We start from the raw sequence: 20330 nt of genomic DNA, 5'->3' as shown, positions 1-20330 counted from the left end.
GACAGAAAATTAGCAAAGACATTCAGGACTTGAACTCAGCTCTGGATCAAGTGGACCTAGTAGACATCTACAGAACTCTCTACCCCAAATCAACAGAATATATATTCCTCTCGGTGCCACATGGAACTTATTATAAAACCGACCACATAATTGAAAGTAACACACTCCTCAGCAAATGCAAAAGAACTGAAACCATAACAAAGAGTCTCTCAGACCACAGTGCAATCAAGTTAGAACTCAGGACTAAGAAACTCACTCAAAACCATACAATTTCATAGAAATTGAACAGCCTGCTCCTGAATGACTCCTGGGTAAATAATGAAATTAAGGCAGAAATCAAAAAGTTCTTTAAAACCAGGGAGAACAAAGAGACTACTTACCAGAATCTCTGGGACACAGCTAAAGCAGTGTTAAGAAGGAAATTTATAAGACTAAATGCCTACATCAGAAAGCTAGAAAGATATCAAATTGACACTCTGATATCACAATTAAAAGAACTAGAGAGGCAAGAGCAAAATAATCCAAAAGTTAGCAGAAGACAAAAAATAACTAAGAGCAGAGAAGAATTGAAGGAGACAGAGACACAAAAAACCTCTCCAAATAGTCAACGAATCCAGGAGGTTGTTTTTTGAAAAAATTAACAAAATAGATAGACTGCTAGCCAAACTAATAAAGAAGAGAAAGAAAAATCAATAGACACAATAAAAAATGATAAAGGGGACATCACCAATGACCCCACAGAAATACAAGCTACCATCAGAGAATTATCTATGCAATAACCTCTATACAAATAAAGTAGAAAATCTAGAAGAAATGGATAGATTCCTGGATGCATACACCCTACCAAGATTAAACCAGGAAGAAGTTGAATCCTGAGTATTCCAATAACAAGCTCTGAAAATGAGGCAGTAAATAATAGCCTATCAACCAAAAAAAGTCCAGGACCAGATGGATTCACAGCTGAATTCTATCAGAAATACAAAGAAGAGCTGGTACCATTCCTTCTGAAACTATTCCAAACAACTGAATAGGAGGGACTTCTCCCTAACTCATTTTATGAAGCCAGCATCATCCTGATACCAAAACCCAAAAGACACACAACAAAAGAAAGAAAATTTCAGGTCAGTATCTCTGATGAACATCAATGCGAAAACCCTCAATAAAATACTGGCAAAACAAATCCAGCAGCACATCAAAAAACTTATCCACCATGATCGAGTCAGCTTCATCCCTGGGATGCAAGGCTGGTTCAACATATGCAAATCAATAAACATAATCTATCACATAAACAGAACCAAAGACAAAACCACATGATTATCTCAATAGATGCAGAAAAGGCCTTTAAAAAAACCAACATCTCTTCATGTTAAAAACTCTCAATAAACTAGGTATTGATGGAACATATCTCAAAATAATAGCAGCTATTTATAACAAACCCACAGCCAATATCATATTGAATGGGCAACAGCTGGAAGCATTCCCTTTGAAAATTGGTACAAGACAAGAATGACCTCTCTTGCCACTCCTATTCAACATGGCATTGGAAGTTCTGGCCAGGGCAATCAGGCAAGGAAAGAAATAAAGTGTATTCAAATAGGAAGAGATGAAGTCAAGCTGTCACTGTTTGCAGAAGACATGATTTTATATTTAGAAAACCCCATCATCTGAGCCAAAAAAACTTCTTGAAATGATAAGCAACTTCAGCAAAGTCTCAGTATGCAGAATCAATGTGCAAAAATCACAAGCATTCCTTTACACCAATAGGCAAGCAGGGAGCAAAATCATGAATGAACTCCCATTCACAATCACTACAAAGAGAACAAAATACCTAGGAATATAGCTAACAAGGGATGTGAAGAAATTCTTCAAGGAAAATTACAAACCACTGCTCAAGGAAATAAGAGAGGACACAAACAAATGGAAAATCATTCTATCCTCATGGATAGGAAGAATCAATATTGTAAAATGGCTGTACTGCTCAAAGTAATTTATAGATTCAATGCTATTACCATCAAAGTACCATTGATATTCTCCACATAATTGGAAAACTATTTTAAAATTCATTTGGATTCAAAGAAGACCCCATATAGACAAGACAATCCTAAGCAAAAAAAAAAAAGCTGGAGGCATCACACTACTTGACTTCAAACTATACCACAAGGCTACAGTAACCAAACAACATGATACTGGTACCAAAACAGCCATATAGACCAATGGAGCAGAACAGAGACCTCAGAAATACACCACACATCTACAACCATCTGAGCTTTGACAAACCTGGCAAAAACAAGCAATGGGGAAAAGATCTCCTGTTCAGTAAAGGGTGCTGGGAAAACTGGCTAACCATATGCAGAAAATTGAAACTGGACCCCTTCCTTACACCTTATACAAAAATTAACTCAAGATGGATTAAAGACTTAAATGTAAAACCCCAAACCATAGAAACCCTAGAAGAAAACCTAGGCAATACCTTTCAGGACATAGGAATGGACAAAGACCTCATGATAAAAACTCCAAAAGCAATTGTAACAAAAGCCAAAATTGACAAATAGGATATAATTAAACTAAAGAGGTTCAGCACGGCAAAAGAAACTATCATCAGAGTGAACTGGCAACCTACAGAATGGGATAAAATTTTTGCAATCTACCCATCTGACAAAGGTCTAATATGCAAAATTTACAAGGGACTTAAACATATTTGCAAGAATAAAAGCAAACAACCCCATCAAAAGTGAACAGACACTTCTCAACAGAAGATATTTACATGATCAAGAAACATATGAAGAAAAACTCAACATCGCTGATCATCAGAGAAATGCAAACCAAAACCACAATGAGATACCATCTCATGCCAGTCAGAACAGCCATTATTAAAAAGTCAGGAAACAGGCCGGGCGCCTTGGCTCACACCTGTAATCCCAGCACTTTGGGAGGCCGAGGTGGGCTGATCACAAGGTCAGGAGATTGAGACCATCCTCGCTAACACGGTGAAACCCTTCTCTACTAAAAATACAAAAAATTAGCCAGGCATGGTGGTGGGCACCTGTAGTCCCAGCTACGTGGGAGGCTGAGGAAGGAGAATGGCCTGAACCTATGAGGCAGAGCTTGCAGCGAGCCCAGATTGTGCCATTGCATTCCAGCCTGGGTGACAGAGCGAGACTCCATCTCAAAAAAAAAAAAAGTCAGGAAACAATAGATGCTGGCAAACCTGTGGAGAAATAGGAACACTTTTACATTGTTGGTGGGAATGTTATTAGTTCAACCATTGTGGAAGACAGTATGGCGACTCCTCAAGGATCTAGAAGCAGAAATACCATTTGACCCAGCAATCCCGTTACTGGGTATAGACCCAAAAGAATATAAATCATTCTACTATAAAGACACATGCACACATATGTTTACTGCAGCACTATTTTCAGTAGCAAAGACATGGAACCAACTCAAATGCAAATGCCCATGAATGGTAGACTGGATAAAGAAAATTTGGTACATATACACTATGGAATACTATGCAGCCATAAAAAGGAATGAGATCATGTCCTTTGTAGGGACATGGATGAAGCTGGAAGCCATTATCCTCAGCAAACTAACACAGGAACAGAAAACCAAACACCATGTGTTCTCACTCACTAGTGGGCATTGAACACTGAGAACACATGGACATGGTGAAGGGAACAACACATGCCAAGGTCTGTTGACATGTGGTGTGTGAGGGGAGGGAATTCAGAGGATGGGTAAATAATAGGTGCAGCAAACCACCATGGCACACTTATACCTATGTAACAAACATGCACGTTCTGTACATGTATCCTTCTTTTTCTTTTTTTTTTTTTTTGAAATAAAGGAAAAAAAATGGGCATACTACCCAAAGCAACTTACAGATTCAGTGCTAATCCTACCAAACTATCAATGACATTTCTCATGGAATTAGAAAAAAATTCTAAAATTCATGTGGAACAAATAGAGAGCCTGAATAGTCAAAGTGATTCTAACCAAACAAAGAAGGACTGAGGCATCACACTACCAATTTCAAACTACACCACAGGGCTTCAGTAACCTAAAGAGCATGGTACTGTAACAAAAATAGACACATAGACTAGTGGAACAGGTTACAAAACCCAGAAATAAAGTCACACACCTACAACCATCTGACCATTCTGGACATAGGCTTTGGCAAAGATTTCATGATGAAATCTCCAAAACCAATTGCAACAAATACAAAAATAAACAAGTGGTGCCAAATTAAACTAAAGAGCTTCTGTACAGCAAAGGAAACCATCAAAAGAGTAAACAGGTAACATGCAGAATGGGAGAAAATATTCACAAACTATGCAGCCGCAAAAGGTCTAATATCCAGAATCTATAAGGAATTTAAATTAATAAGCAAGCAACAAAGAACCCCTTTAAAAAGTGGGCCAAGGATATGAACAGACACTTCTCAAAATAAGAGATACACATGGCCAACAAGCATATGTAAATTGCTCAAATCACCAGTTATTATTGAAATGCAAATTATAGCCACAATGAGATAACATCTCACACCAGTAAGAGTGGCTACTATAAAAACATAAAAAATAACAGATGTTGGTGAGGTGGCAGAGAAAGGGGAACACTTATACACTTCTGGTGGGAATGTAAAGTAGTTTAGCTACTGTGGAAAACAGTCTGGAGATTTCTCAAAGAAACTTAGAACTATCATTCAACCCAGCATTTCCAATATCAAGCATATGCCCAAAGGAATGTCAATCATTCTATCACAAAGACACCTGCATATGTATCTTCATCACAATGCTATTCACAATAGAAAAGACAAAAAATCAACCTAAATGCCTATCAATGGTAGAACAGATAAAGAAAATGTGGTACGTATACGCCACGGAATACTACACAGCCATAAAAAACAACGACATTGTGTTCTTTGCAGCAACATGGACAGAGCTGTAAGCTATTACGCTAAGTGAATTAATGTAGGAACAAAATACCAAATACCACATGCTCTCACTTATAAGTGGGAGTTAAACACTGAGTACACATGGACATAAAGATAGGAACGTTAGATGTTGGGGCCTATTTAAGGGGAGAGGGTAGAAAGAGGGTGAGGGTGGAAAAACTACCTACAGGGTACTAGGCCCACTACATGGGTGATGAAATTATTTGTACACCAAAACCTAGTGACGTGCAATTTACCTATGTAACAAACATGCACATGTAATCCTGGAACCTAAAATAAAAGTTGAAAGAAGAAAAAAATACAAAAACTCCGAAACAGCCATATTAACAACTGTTCAACAATTGTCATTTGAAAAAAAGACACAAATATCCAGTTTCGGTAATGTTTTTAACAAATAAAAGAAATATGAAGAAGCTGTAAAATCATTTTAGAACGCTTCTTATAATTCTATATTAATATAATTTAAGTATATAACACACGTGAACCCTTTAAGAGATTATGAGTAGCATGTATAACAAAAGAAGAAAAGCCTTAATTGATCAATAAATACGGAGCACCTAGGAAAAACTGTTTCAAAAAATAAATCTAAAAATGGTGCAAATCTGAATCAATTATAAGAGACTTCTTTTAGAATTTCAAAAGGGTTTCTATTATCTGTAATGTATGTCAGCACATAGAAAAAACTGAAAAATTCTCATACTCATGATATTAAGGGAGCACACCAAAATCAGGTAAAACACAAAAGTTTACCATAAATTAGGAAAATGATCAATGGAAGAAGACATAATTCACAAGATACAAACTATAAAGAGTAATTGATCTATTGTTAGTATTTAATATTACTTTTAATCAAGTAAATTAAAATTACAATTGTACATTATTTTGCTTTTCTACTTGAAAAATACTTTTCAGAAATATAATGTTACATATTCCCGAGCAGTAAAATGGGCAGCTTCACACATGCTGGTAAGAATATAAAACGGCACATTTCTGAAGGGCAATTCCATGATATACATAATGAAAATTTCAAAGATAAAAATTATTTCAGCCAGTAATTCCACCACAAAAACTGTTTATAAGAAAGTAGTTAAATATGTGCACAAAAATTTAAGTACATAATTTTCATTCTTACCACCTTTATTTTGGCAAGAAAACTGAAAATATGTTCGAGTGCAACAAATACGTGATAGATTAATTATCTTTTGACATATCCACATCATAAAATCATATATATATGATATCAGTTTAATGTTTAGTTATGCAGAAAACACTTATGTTAAATTAAAAATAGAATGTATAACTATATGGCCGGGCATGGTGGCACACGCCTGTAATCCCAGCAGTTTGCGAGGCAGAGGTGGGCAGATCACCCGAGGTCAGGAGTTCGAGACCAGACTCCACAGGGAGAAACCCTGTCTCTACTAAAAATACAAAATTAGCTGGGTGTGGTGGTGCATGCCTGTAATCCCAGCTACTCGGAGAGCTGAGGCAGGAGAATTGCTTGAACCTGGGTGGAGGTTGTGGTGAGCCGAGATCGGGCCATTGCACTTCAGCCTGGGCAACAAGAGTAAAACTCTATCTCAAAAAAAAAAAAACAAACAAACAAACAAAAAAAGAAAAGAATGTATGAACATATGACCCAATAATGCTCATTTTTAAAAATGACAAAAAATTATATACATTTATGGGGTACATCATAATGTTTTGGTATATGTACACATTGCGGAATCACTAAACCAAGCTAATTAACATATGTATTACCTCATAAACTTATTTTTTCGTGGTGAGAACTCTTAAAATGTACTCTTTTGGCAATTTTGAAGATATACTACATTGTTGTTAACTATAGTCACCATAATGTACCATAGACCAATTTCAATTTACTTCCCCTGTCAAATAAATTTTGTATCCTTGACCAACATCTTCCCAATAATATTTAAAGGATTATAATTTAGTTACATGTATATAAAACTATAATAAGATGTCAGATTGGACCTTACCTGGTAAGTGGGCCTGGAGCTAATATATGGTTAGAGAAAATGTATCAAATTTCAATCAATTGGCTAAAGCAAATGCAGAGAGGGGAGGCTAACATGTCCTGTGGAATTTACTAGGACATGACTAAACTCAAACTACTATCCAAATCTTGTCCTCCCTCCTCTCATCTCCCTCAACAAGCCATGCATGGGCACAACTGTGCTAAGATGTTAACCAAGGGAGGGAGGAATAAAGCTCTTTACCTTTCCAAACTTGAGTCAAATGAAGGGGCTTCCTTCAAGGCAAGTAAAATGAATCCAGGGGAACTACTCATAGGGATTGGGGGCAGGGCATAGTCTTATAGGAAAGGGAGACTAGCGTCTTGTTTCATACTTTTTTATATAGTAAATTGCACTTTGCCTCCTACACTCATTTAAGCAAAGGCTAGAGGGACTCAGAGAAAAACAGTAGATTGGAGAAGCATCCATGGAATTGGCTGCAATATCCCCTGTGATGGTTAATATTGAGTGTCAACGCGATTGGATTGAAGGATGCAAAATACTGTTCCTGGGTGTGTCTGTGAAGGTGTTGCCAAAGATTAACATCTGAGTCAGTGGACTGGGGGAGACAGACCCACCCTCAATCTGTGTAGGTACCAAATGATCAGCCGCCGTCGCAGCTAGAATAAAGCAGGCAGAAGAACATGGAAGGATTTGACTTGCTGAGTCTTCCAGCCTTCATCTTTCCCCCGTGCTGGAGGCTTCCTGCCATCAAACATCAGACTCCAAGTTCTTCAGCTTTTGGACTCTTAGACTTGCACCAGTGGTTAGCCAGGAACTCTCAGACCACAGACTGAAGATTACACTGTTGGCCTCCCTACTTTTGAGGTTTAGGCACTTGGACTGGCTTCCCTGCTCCTCAGCTTGAAGACAGCCTATTATGGGACTTCATCTTGTGACGTTGTGAGTCGACAGTCCTTAATAAACTCCCCTTCATATATACATATCTTATTAGTTCTGTCCCTCTAGAGAACCCTGACTAATATATTCCCATTGGTAAGATTCCTGTGGGTAAAGTATAGGGCACTGTGGTAGTGGGAATGGTGATGTGCACAGTGAAGAAGTCCTGCACAGAAAACCTCCAGAGAAAGTGAACTGTGCAGTTGTAGGCCCCGAAAGTTCTCCACAACAAGCACACACGAGGCTCAGCATTTGGAGTCCTGCCACAAAGTACGTTGTCCGATGACCCGTGTTAGTGAAAAGTCCTCTCCCATTCCTACAAGAGGAAAGTAGTGAAGACATTTAATTATCCCAGGGGATGACTTATCTGTATTCCAGGTCATATGAGCACACGTTTAAAGAGCTTTGGATGGAAAAGGAAGAGGTCACAAAGCTTTCAACTGAATATGCAGTTGGAATTTTTCAATAGACTAGACCCAATTGAAATTTATAAAAATTGAAAGAAATTAAAATCTATGGATTTTCCAAAGCGGTCATTTAGGAATAAAGAAAAAAAAAAAGGAAATTCACCAACATGGTAAAAGGCTATGATTGGAGAAAACTAAAACCACTTCTTTTCTGGAGTCCACTGATTACAAATTGTTTAAAAATCAGTTAAAAGTAATTGCTTGACAAGAAAATGAATAACGGAAAAATAGCCTAGTATTATCGCTTATAAAACTTCACATAATAATTTTGACTACAGTCTTAGAAAGGACTATGTAAGATAATTTATTCAATAACCTGGGAGTGGGGGCAGAACTCTTTATAGCTAACATTTTATGGCAGCCCTAAGTTGGTCAGCTTAATTAATTTCTATCTCAAACTAGCTAATGTCTAACACTTAGCTTTAGAATTTTAAAGACTAAATTATCTGTTAAATCTATGACATGAAAATTGAAGGTTTCAGCCAATTATCTGGATAAATATAAAGATACTGCTTAAGGATAGTTCTGGCCAACTCCACAGGTCCCTTTGAAACAGTTCTTTAGGTTGAAGGGTGTTGACAATTCCTGGAAGCAAATGCAGGTTCCCGATTTTATGACTTCATTTTCTTTGCCTCTGTAAAATCACAGGGATCACTCATCAAACAATAACTAGGAAATGTACTTGCCTAGATCCTAATGACTCATTGTAACACAAGAATCTGGGGCAATAAGGCTGGACCCAGACTGGTATTAAACTATAGCTTTGCCCCTTCTTGGCTGGGTGACTGGGCAAGTTATGTGACTATGCCTCAGCTTCTTCATTTTTATAAAGGGGCTAATAGCTGTTTTGCTTGACAGGGTTATTATTAAAAAGAAAACCAAATAAAATACAAAAATCGCTCAGAATATCAGTATTAACTAAGATATTGATTTTGAGAGATTATTACTATACACAGCTATTGACCAAAAACTAAAGCAATCAATATTTCAGAAAACTTTTAAAAAGTAATAAGCATCAATTGTCCTACCTTTTCCTAAATGATACTCCTACTTTCTTTTTTTTTTTTTTTTTTTTTTTTTTTGAGACGGAGTCTCGCTCTGTCACCCAGGCTGGAGTGCAGTGGCCGGATCTCAGCTCACTGCAAGCTCCGCCTCCCGGGTTCACGCCATTCTCCTGCCTCAGCCTCCCGAGTAGCTGGGACTACAGGCGCCCGCCACCTCGCCCGGCTAAGTTTTTGTATTTTTAGTAGAGACAGGGTTTCACTGTGTTAGCCACGATGGTCTCGATCTCCTGACCTCGTGATCCGCCCGTCTCGGCCTCCCAAAGTGCTGGGATTACAGCCTACTTTCACCTTCATACCTGAACCATATTATTTTAACATCCTGATGTTTTTCTGGATTATATTTCAATACTCATGCAACTGAGTATAATAGGTAATAAAGAGATTGAAGAGGAATGTTCTTTACATAAAATATCATACTTCCACAATTGAATAGCAGCAAAATTCTTTTTCCTCTGCTAACAAAAAGATATATACTTGCTTTCATCATTGAATGATTTTTTTTTCTTCTTAGTTTTACATCTGGGAAACATGCTATATTGATATTGAAGCCATATTACACTGGAATTTTTATATAATATTCTCTCCCCTTTAAATATCTTACATTTTATTATTGCAAATATTGAAGCTGAAATTAACTCAAATCCTGTGTTGATCCAGGAATAATTTAAGTTATAAAATTAACTCAGAAGATTATGTGTTAACTGTGATTGAAACAGACTCTCCCGTCTTATAGAACTATAATTTCTCTGCAAAGTGAAATCCAATCAATAATTAGCATTTACCGCCGGGCGTGGTGGCTTATGCCTGTAATCCCAGCAGTTTTGGAAGTCGAGGCCAGTGGATCACGAGGTCAAGAGATTGAGACCATCCTGGCCAACATGGTGAAACCCCATCTCTACTAAAAATACAAAATTTAGCTGGGCATGGTGGTGCGTGCCTGTAGTCCCAGCTACTGGGGAGGCTGAGGCAGGAGAATCGCTTGAACCCGGGAGGCGGAGGTTGCAGTGAGCTGAGATCCTGCCACTGCACTCCAGCCTGGTGACAGAGCGAGACTCTGTCTAAAATAATACTACTAATAAGCATTTATCAGTAATTTATATAAAGAGCAAGAATCAATCTCTAATATAATTTTGCCTGTGATAAAAATAAATCTAAATCCCCTATTGCTGGTGGCTTGCATAGAGAGAAGGATAGAAAAAACTAAATAAAGACTGGTTGAGAGAGACAAATGTGGAAGAGAAGGTAAGATAGAAAAAGAGGGAGAGGCTGTAAGGGAAGAAAGAAGGTGGATTAAGTTTAATTACTAGTGCAAACATCATAGACCACATTATCCACAGTCATTTATGGCCTAGGGGTTAGTGAGGACAAGGTATCCTTTTATTTCATGGCTAATCACCATCAAGAAAGGAAGAACCTTTGGGAATATTTTAATTGAGAAAGTAGCATACAGTTATACGAGGGTTTGTTAATGCCCATGATTGTTTTCCAGAAATAAATAAATATATATATATGTATTTTTTTTACTTTGTTTGATACATTAAATATAAATCCTGTGCCTACACAAGGACTGACTGAATTTCAATTTGTCCTGGGTTGGAAATTAGAAAGAAGATTCATAGAACACCGAATAGACCCAGTTTACTTAAAGTACACAAATGAAGTAATGTAATATTTATCCACACAGTAATTGCATCAGGAGTCTTTGCAACATCTCAGATGTAGCTTCTTGGCCCCCTGCCTCAGGAGAAGTACTCTACTGTAAGAGCTGAAATTAAAACAAACTAATGTAGATAACTCAAATTTAGGAAAGCAGCCTCTATAATTTTGCACTTAAATCTTATACTATTTCAAGTAATCACTGCTGGAGGATATGCCAATTGAGTATAGCTACAACCTACCAATCAGAGGTTTAATCACAAATAATTTTGGTACCTGAGTACAATCTGCTTGATAGAGCGTGAACAAAGAATGCTATGTTTATTTTAATTTAGTAGTTGTTAGAAGGCAGAATTGCAAGAAAAATATGGAGTCATGTTGCCAGATCTCTGTGGATTTGGCATAAGAGTTCAGGTCAAATGAACAAAATATTGATGTCCAAATTTTTTTAAATATTTAAGAATTATCTATAAATTTTATGTATTAGAAACTTTAATTGAAGAATACTTTATAGGAGGTCTGCAATATATTACTAGAAGTGAAGCTGAAAGGGTAACAAATCAAACTAGCCAAGATCATTCATCGATTTTTTTTTTTTTTTTAATTGAAATGGAGTTTCACTCTTGTTGCCTAGGCTGGAGTGCAATGGTGTGATCTTGGCTCACCGCAACCTCCACTCCCGGGTTCAAGTGATTCTCCTGCCTCAGCCTCCCGAGTAGCTGAGATTACAGGCATGTGCCACCACGCCCAGCTAATTTTGTACTTTTAGTAGAGACAGGGTTTCTCCATGTTGGTCAGGCTGGTCTCGAACTCCCTACCTCAAGTGATCCACCTGCCTCGGCCTCCCAAAGTGTTGGGATTACAGGCGTGAGCTACCGCACCTGGCGCCATCCATTGATTCTTGATCAGGATTTAGCATTAGGATTACTTTCCTCTGAAGATGTAAAACACTTGCCAGCAGGCTGAGATTCATTTTAATAGTGAAACTTACTAAAATGTAATGTAGGTACCACTTTCAGATTCCAAACATAGAAAACAGGGTCTGACAATAAGTGCTCAATAAATAAACAAATATTTGTTTATTAATTTGTTAATTAGAGTTTTTTAGAACATTCATATTTTTAAATTTTGGAAACTTACTTTGAGTCCCCAAATGTATAGCATTGATTCAAAATCTTGTTTTACAAGCATTACAACCTCCAATGCCCCAAAATCATGATATGTTGACCTGTTCTGCCAGTGTCATTAAAAATGTATGCTTCCCTCATTAGTATGTTATGACAATTAATAATATCATTTAGAAAATTCATCTCTTAGGCAATGAGGACTTGTATCTTCACTATCAGTTCTCCTTTTTTAAGACATTGGCTAAAGAAACATATTGATCATATTATGCAAACATTTATTTTTTTCTATGTGGTCACTGTTTGTGACAACCAAGGCTTATTAACTGTTGGACCCAGTACAGTCTGTCACATGTAATTGATATTACCAGAACTTATCAGGTTCTTCCTTTCCCTGGCATAGTTCTATGATAGTTCTATGATAGCTTCTAAAACAACCAATGTTATAGTCAGTTGCCAGCATTTGCTGGTTCCTGCCTTTACACTATCTTTCTTATACCCTATTTTTGTATCACAGTTACTTATATTTTTTTATTATCTAGTATGAGGATGTGCAAGTCATAGTGGGTAATGTTGGACATGTAATAACCCTCAAACCTTAGAGGAGTAGCAATATAAATGTTTATTACTCATTTATGTCAAAGAATAAATAGTCACCAAAAGTAGGAAGAAAAGGTTAAAATTTGTGCAGTCATTCAGAGACACAGGATTACTGAAGCTTGGCCATCTGTAATACATGGCTTCAAATTTAAAATGGTGACACCCAGTCAACAAAACAGGGAAATAAATTGAAGCAAAGCTCCTAACTGCCTCACATCAGAGGCGATGTATCACTGACCCCGCCTGTAATCAAAAGGGTTACAAAACCTATTTTCACAGTGCCCAAGAAAAGGAAAAAGTTTAAGGATCATCTGGCCAGTATTTGACATTGATTTCACATAAATGTGTGGGTATTACAGATTTGTTCATTTACCATCATCATCCTCATCATCCTGATACAAAAAATGCCATGATATTTGCAGTATGAACTCTCACACAATTTCCTCAAAGGATGCTAAGTCTGAAAAAATTATTTTATGCCAGGCAACATAAAGATATAAGAGATTCTTCCTGTTTTTTTCTTTAGCAAAGATAGCACTTTAACTAAGTTCTTACTTCATTTTAAATAGAGAATAGTAGTAAAATTCAACATAAGGGCACCAAGGATACACATGGGCCAAGATTGCTGCAGCTACTGGGTCAATTTTAGCAGTGACATAATGGAAGGGATCTATATTTATGATGACTGAAAATTTATTTTTCAATTTAGTATATATTACTGTACTTTTTGTATTTCTCTTTTACTAATAGGGTTTTATTAACAAACTAAGACATTTTTGTGACATTAACAACAGTTACTTTGAACATGAGTTAAAACCCTTTCAGGCTCCATTGAGAGGCTAATCAAAGTTTTCCAGGTGAGTGATGTTTAGGTCCAGCCACCTGTGACTGTAATCAGAAAGCTGGTCTGACTTCTGTGACAGTCGAATTGTGTCAAAATTGTCTTAAAGATATAGTATATTCTTTTACAGGTAGAATTTAACTTATTGTTTGCTTTCACAAATTGTTATAAAACTCTAAAACTTTATGTAACTAAGTTTCGGGTTTCCTTTTACCCTTCACACTTTAAAGAGAAACCCATCATCACTTATTTTTATTACTGAAGCCTAAAATTCTAAAAGTCATTTTGTGTGTTTCATTTGCTGGGCTTTTTCTATTCCCAAATTCATTCATATGCAGAATTACCCATGATATTCTGGAGAAAACAGGATGTCATTCTCTAAATGAAACACTTGGAAGGAGGATTATTTCTATTTCAAGCCTCCAGTTTATTTTAATTTATTTGCTGATGGAGCCAAGATCTGCAAGGAACAGTTCCACATTCTCATGCTGATTCTAAGTGCAAAAATCTACATCATGACCTTTGTATTAACAGACACAATATCTCTTTAAAAATAGAGCATTCTAGCCATATGTGCCAAGGCCCTAGTAGATTCAAATCTAAACAGACAACATTACTATAGAAAAGTTTCAGTCTTAAGAAGAGCAGCTTTCACACAAGTGAATGAGAATTAAAAAAAAAAAAAAAAAAAAAAAAAAACAGAAAAAGAAGAAAGAATACTGGACTTAAAATACATTGTCAGAGTAGCAACATCCAAAATAGAGTGAAAATATATGCCTCAACTTAAGCAGTTTTTGTCTGTCACTCATTTCATGCTTTATAATCAGACTCAAGTGAATAATATCAAGGCAATGCTTTTGTTTCCTCAGAATCCATTTCTCCTGGGTGCTCCACTCTATCTCCATGAGTAATCCTCTGCTTGGCACTAAAGGGAGACTGAGTCTGCTACTCACATTGGCTTGCGCTGGCTCCTAGATGTTGTCAAATCAGTGACTTAATGTACATTCTCTCTGCTTGTGTTCATTCTTCACACTCTTCTAAGACCACGGAACCAGATAAATAACCACCAACATATTTGGAATAAGCTATATGATGTAAAAATAATTGAATCGCGGGTGTTTTGTTAATATATAGGTTGTCACTGATTGATATATCCTTGAAGGTGAACATAATTATTTAAGAGGGGACTGTTGAAATCATTGAGCATGTGGTCTCTGGGGGAACAGAGGGGCCCTTAAAGGAACTGTTTCCTCACAGGGTGGGGAAATAGATCCTAATTACATCATCAATTAACAGTGTACAGCATTGCATGGTTTACTTCAGGTGACTTATTTAATACATCAACCTTGTGAGTTAGATGCCATCAGTATTATCTATAGTTTTCAGCTGAAGAAATGAAGATTTGCAGAATTTAAGTAATTTAACCTGTTTTGAAGTTAGTATGTGCCAGAATCATCATTTTATAAAACTCTGATCCCCTGATTCAAAATCTTATGCTTTTATTTTTTTTCTAATACGCTAGTGATTTTCAGATTGTATTCTGCAGTGATATGGGTCTCTGAAAAGAAACTTCAGGGGCCACTCTAAGAAGCAAGCAGAGACTCAAAGCAAATATGAATTCAACGCCATCCCTCCCTATATCCATCAAAGTAACTCTGTTTTTATTGGTTGTTTAAATTGGGATTTTATGTAAGATTACATTTAAACATTAAAAAAACATAGTGCCAGTAACAAGTCAACAAAAACAACAGGATTTTAGTACAAAATATTGTACTACATCTTCTTTTTCCAAATAGAGACTGCTCAAAGTGATTCCTCAGTAAATAAATTTAGTCTACCAAGTTTACCTAGGAAAACACAGCAAGGGTTAAAATCAAGTTTTTGCTTATTTGTTTGTTTGTTTGTTTTTAAGAGACAGGGTCTCACTCTGTCACCCAGGCGGAGTGCAATCATAGCTCACTGCAACCTCGAACCCCTGGGCTCAAGCAAAGATCAGGATTTTTTTATGGATAGTATTTTCAGGTATATTTTTTTCTGTGCTAATTTTGTTTAAAGATGAAATTGTCATGTCATTGGTTTAACGTACTGGGTTTAACAAATGTCCTAGTTGTTAATGCCTATGGGGGATCTACACAGTGCCTCTTCTATGAGAAGATAGATAGATCCCTTTGTGACAAGACCTGAGTTCTTGGTCATAGATGATTGAAGTAAGGTTGAAATCTAACCCAAGTTGGGCCAATTTTATTACCTCCCCACATACAAAAGTAGCTTGGTACAGCCCGTTAAAGCTGGAAGCTGAAACACCTTATAGTGTAATTTCACAAACTACAGCATTGTCCAGGTTTCTGCTCATTCTGAAGCCTTTGATTTTTGATGCTTCTTCCTCTGATTCCTTGACATTGCTTGTTAGCTCACGGTTTTGTTTTCCTTTTTTTTTTTTTTTTTTTTTTTGCAATCAAAAATATGTTGCCTAAGAAAGCAGCAATTTAAAAAACTAATTGGAAGCAGTTGTGTTCTGGAATTCAGAGGTGTTTCCCTTTATTTTTATTCTTTCTTATTAATGAATTGAAGAAAATTACTTAATTCCTATTATACTTTATAATGTTATAAATCTATCAATAAATAATTTTCATAATTTATTTCTAGCATATTTTTATAACATATGAATTTTCCAAATATAGGTAAATTTTTATCTCTATTAAGTCTAATAAATCAATGGGAATGTTCTTCAGATATTAAATCCAATTTCTTTTTTCTCAATTTCTACCTCTAATCCTAGAAATGTATTTTCATATTTGAGGAATCTTCACTTTTTGTATGGTTATCATTCTGCTGAAATATTTTAAAGCAGGTTAATTAATTTTGTAATATTGTCTCAAATGTGATCATTACTGCATGTGACAATTTACCTAAGTCCATATACTAAAACAGGACTATTCTGAACTGTTCGACATATAAAGTAAAAGCCCTATTTTACATCACACTCTATTAACAGAAGTATGAAAAGTGTAAAATGAGTGAGTGTATATAAAGGAGGATTTTACTGATGGTGATTAAGTTTTTAAAATTTTATTGTATTTCACAGTATATTATTTTATTAACCTAGAGGAAAGGAGGACACCTTGCACAACGTTTAGCCCCCATCATTATTCAATTAAATAGACTATTTGGTAAATAAAATTCTCACGGTAAACTGTTGAATTGGGTCATTCTGAACGTCTTCTAATCATTTTTATGGTTTTTTTCTTAATAGTTATACATTATTGCCTTATGTGCCCTTGGTTCAGGTGTCCATCAATTCACAATTTATTAAACAATAACCTCCCAACTGTCCTTCATATCTTTGGCTCCTTTTTTCCTTGCCGTCTCAAATCCAATTCTGTGTATACCCAACCCATAAATTATTCCTCATCAACACCAAATTTACCTTTCATCGGCTTGCTAAAAAACAAACAAACAAAACTGTAAAAGTACTTTAATCCCATTTTCAGAAAACAATTTAATACTTTGGAGAGGCATGCAGTGGTCTCTGAATTGATATCATTTGGTCCAACACAAACTACTTTCATAGAACCAGGCACCTTTAATATATTTTATTCTAATCCTCATAATAAATTTGTTGAGAGCATTTAGTTTTTCCTGTTTTATAGCTGAAGAATCTGAGGCCCAGAAAATTTAACGAATTTTCCTAAGTTGCATAGTAGAAGCATCAGACTTTGAACCCAAGTCTGTTGGGATTCCATGAAATACTTCATGAAAAATAGATCCCAAGGTCAAATAACTTTAGTAACATAAATTATGATATATATCCATCATGGAAATTTAAATTTTCCATTATCATTTTAAATAACTTAAGAGACCTACAATTATAAATGTATCCTAATTTGCTTAATTTTTCATTTTCCAAACAAATTGGACCTCCCTACCTTTTTCATGTCTCACTAATATTACCACTAGTAGACTATTATAGAATTATTTTCATCTGCCTAATAAATATTCTGTCTTTGTGGCTTTACTGGGAACTTCTCCCTACTCTATGCAGCCACAGTGATACTCTCAGTTATATATCCACCCCCTCCTATCACAATGATAGACACATTACTCAGGTTGTTCAATGAAAATACCGCATACCATGGACACAGTACATATTAAAAAACTAACAAATGATATAGCCAAAACCAATTAGAATCTTTCCTGAGCATTAGAAAAGTTACCTTTACACAGGCATCTTTATATCAAATGTGTGTAGAATAAAGACAAACAAAGTCAAGAGATAGAATAAGTAGCTGAGATATCCTAGGTCCAACTGCATTTACAATAAACCTTGCCCTCAAATTCACAGACAAAAAGACCAATGAATTCTCTTTTGGAATAAGTTTATTTGAATTGAGGTTAGGTCACTTGCAATCAAAAATTGTCCTGACACAAAAAAAGCCTGTGACATTTGTGTACCATGCAATGTACACTGGCAAAAACTGCACAGATCTGTGCTAAAATGCATTTACTTACCTTCATAACACTATAGATCCCAATAAACAATTTTTTTTCTAGGTTATCTCCCTTCAACTATCATTTCTTTGTGATTTAATGCATATTTAACTACTCATCAAATGACAGAGGCTTTTTTTCTTGTTGTTGTTTATCATTAAATATTTACCCATAATAAGCTTTAATCATATTGTTATTTAGCTAGTTACTATAATCCAGTTGTAGATCAGGTGTCCTAGAAGCTTTGCCCTGAATGGGGATTCTCGTGCTAGCCACTTATTATGGTACCGTGCTTGGGTGAAACATAAAAGCGAGGGAGAAAAATAGAAGGGAAGAAGCTTATAAAGATGTACATGCAGATAAAATCTAGCCTCCGTCTCATCCCATAGGGAGTTCTAGCTCAGGAATGTGTAGAATCATCCTACACTGAAGTAAAATGTCTCCCTTTTATTTAGGTCAATTCTAAAAAGAATGTAACTGCAACTGTTCCCACCAACACTCACAGAAAGTGAAAGATAGGTGCTTTCAGTCCAGAAAACGTATCTTGCAAGGCTACAACAGAGTCAAATGCAACCTCCAATTCCTTCCAACATGTCCTTGAAATAGCTTTAGGAAACTGCAGGGTATGACCTAGAAAGAACTCAATTATTACAATAAGATTGATCCAGGTTAAATTTCAGCACTGGTGCTTAATTTTTGGGTGAACTTGGACAAGTCATTTCACATCTATTGGCCTAGGAATAATAATACATATACATTCCTTTCTTTGTAATGATTAAAGATAATATATTTAAAGATTTTGCCACGTAAATAGGCACTGAATGGCACATGTTAATGATACATAAAATTAAGCAGCTTGGTGGTTTTTAAAATCTCAGCACTAGCTAAAATAACATTTGTTATTTGATACACAAAAATAATTTAAAAGTAAATTTTTACTGAGCCTCTTCTCAAGAATAACAAAATCCAACCAGGATTACATACCTAATACTCATCAAACTGCTTTACAGTCTTCATTCTTTCTCGGTCTTGAACTGTACACCACAAGGCAGCTTACTTCTAACATTTCAGTCCTTCCTCCTCTAGGCTCCCCTAAGCTACCCCACAGATCACAACGTACAATAGGCCATCTTGAATTTTTCCTTCTGTATTTGTTTACTAAGGCTGCCATAAGAAAGTACCAACGAGTAGGTGGTGTAAATAATAGAAACTTATTTTTTCTCACCTTTGGAGGCTAGAAATCTGAGATCAAGGTGTTGGCAGAGTTACTTCTTCTGAGCTCTCTCTCTCTTTGGTTTTTCCATGGCCATCTTCCCTTTGTGTCTTCACATGGTCTTCCCTCTGTGTGTGTTTGTGTCCTAATCTCCTCCTCCTAAAAGGACACCAGTCATTGTGAATTAGGGTGCCCCCTCGATGACCTCACTTTAACTTCATCACCTCCTTTGAGGCCATATCTCCAAATATGGTCATATTTTAAGGTACTGGGACTTGGAACTTCAACATATGAATTTTGGGGGGAACACAATTCAGATCATTACACCTTTGCTTTTCCTGTAGCTAACACTTGCCAGACACTCTCTGTTTATTCCTGTGTAAATTGTGTTGGCCTTTCTGACTTCACAATGTCTGCTTGTTACTCTTTATTGTGATATGCATAAAAATGACCCAGGAGTTAGTCTGGCAAAGGAAAATGCTCATGGGTATTTATTGGGCAGGTGAGAGGGAACAAATATGAATGGTCATGAATTAAAAATTTTTCTGTTATGTTTTATAACAAAAATAGATTAAAAATAATTTAAAAATAGATCTTGTGGAAACACATCTCATTGAGACTCAACATCGGTAGTTACCATCTTATGGAGGAGATAGGCGCAATGAAATAAGTTATTTTTGGAGCCTGAGAATATTAGTTGAGAAGAGTGTGACGGTTTCATCTTTTTCTCAGGCAAAGTTTTGTTTTACTTTAATTATAAATCCAGAGTGGAAAAATAGACTGAACTATTACAGAGATGGTGTTTACTCTATAAAATGTAGTTGTCTTAAAAACAGAAGATTACCAGATAGAAAATGACTAGATCAAGATTATTTTGTTACATACATATTATGTCTTGATTGTAGAGAGCTTAGACTTATATTTGCCTGTAACTTTTGCCTGAAGGCAGCTTTAGAGTTGGGCAGACACAGGACATCTGAGAAAGAGAGG

The 20330-nt window shown here is 36.0% G+C and overlaps 1 long non-coding RNA gene across 1 annotated transcript; it reads right to left on the bottom strand.

Annotated features, from left to right (window-relative positions):
* Nucleotides 1–7315: 7315 nt before the first annotated feature.
* LOC139362521 (uncharacterized) lies at nt 7316–19666 on the bottom strand. The gene is made up of 3 exons (XR_011621631.1): nt 19353–19666; nt 14593–14724; nt 7316–8203 (listed from the first exon to the last, which is right to left on the bottom strand). It is a non-coding gene; the product is annotated as an uncharacterized lncRNA (long non-coding RNA).
* Nucleotides 19667–20330: the final 664 nt, after the last annotated feature.

Source organism: Macaca nemestrina, chromosome 4 (assembly GCF_043159975.1).
Source record: "Macaca nemestrina isolate mMacNem1 chromosome 4, mMacNem.hap1, whole genome shotgun sequence".
NCBI lineage: Eukaryota > Metazoa > Chordata > Mammalia > Primates > Cercopithecidae > Macaca > Macaca nemestrina.
Note: the sequence above shows the minus strand (reverse complement) of the source record. Positions and strands in the feature narration are given on the sequence as shown.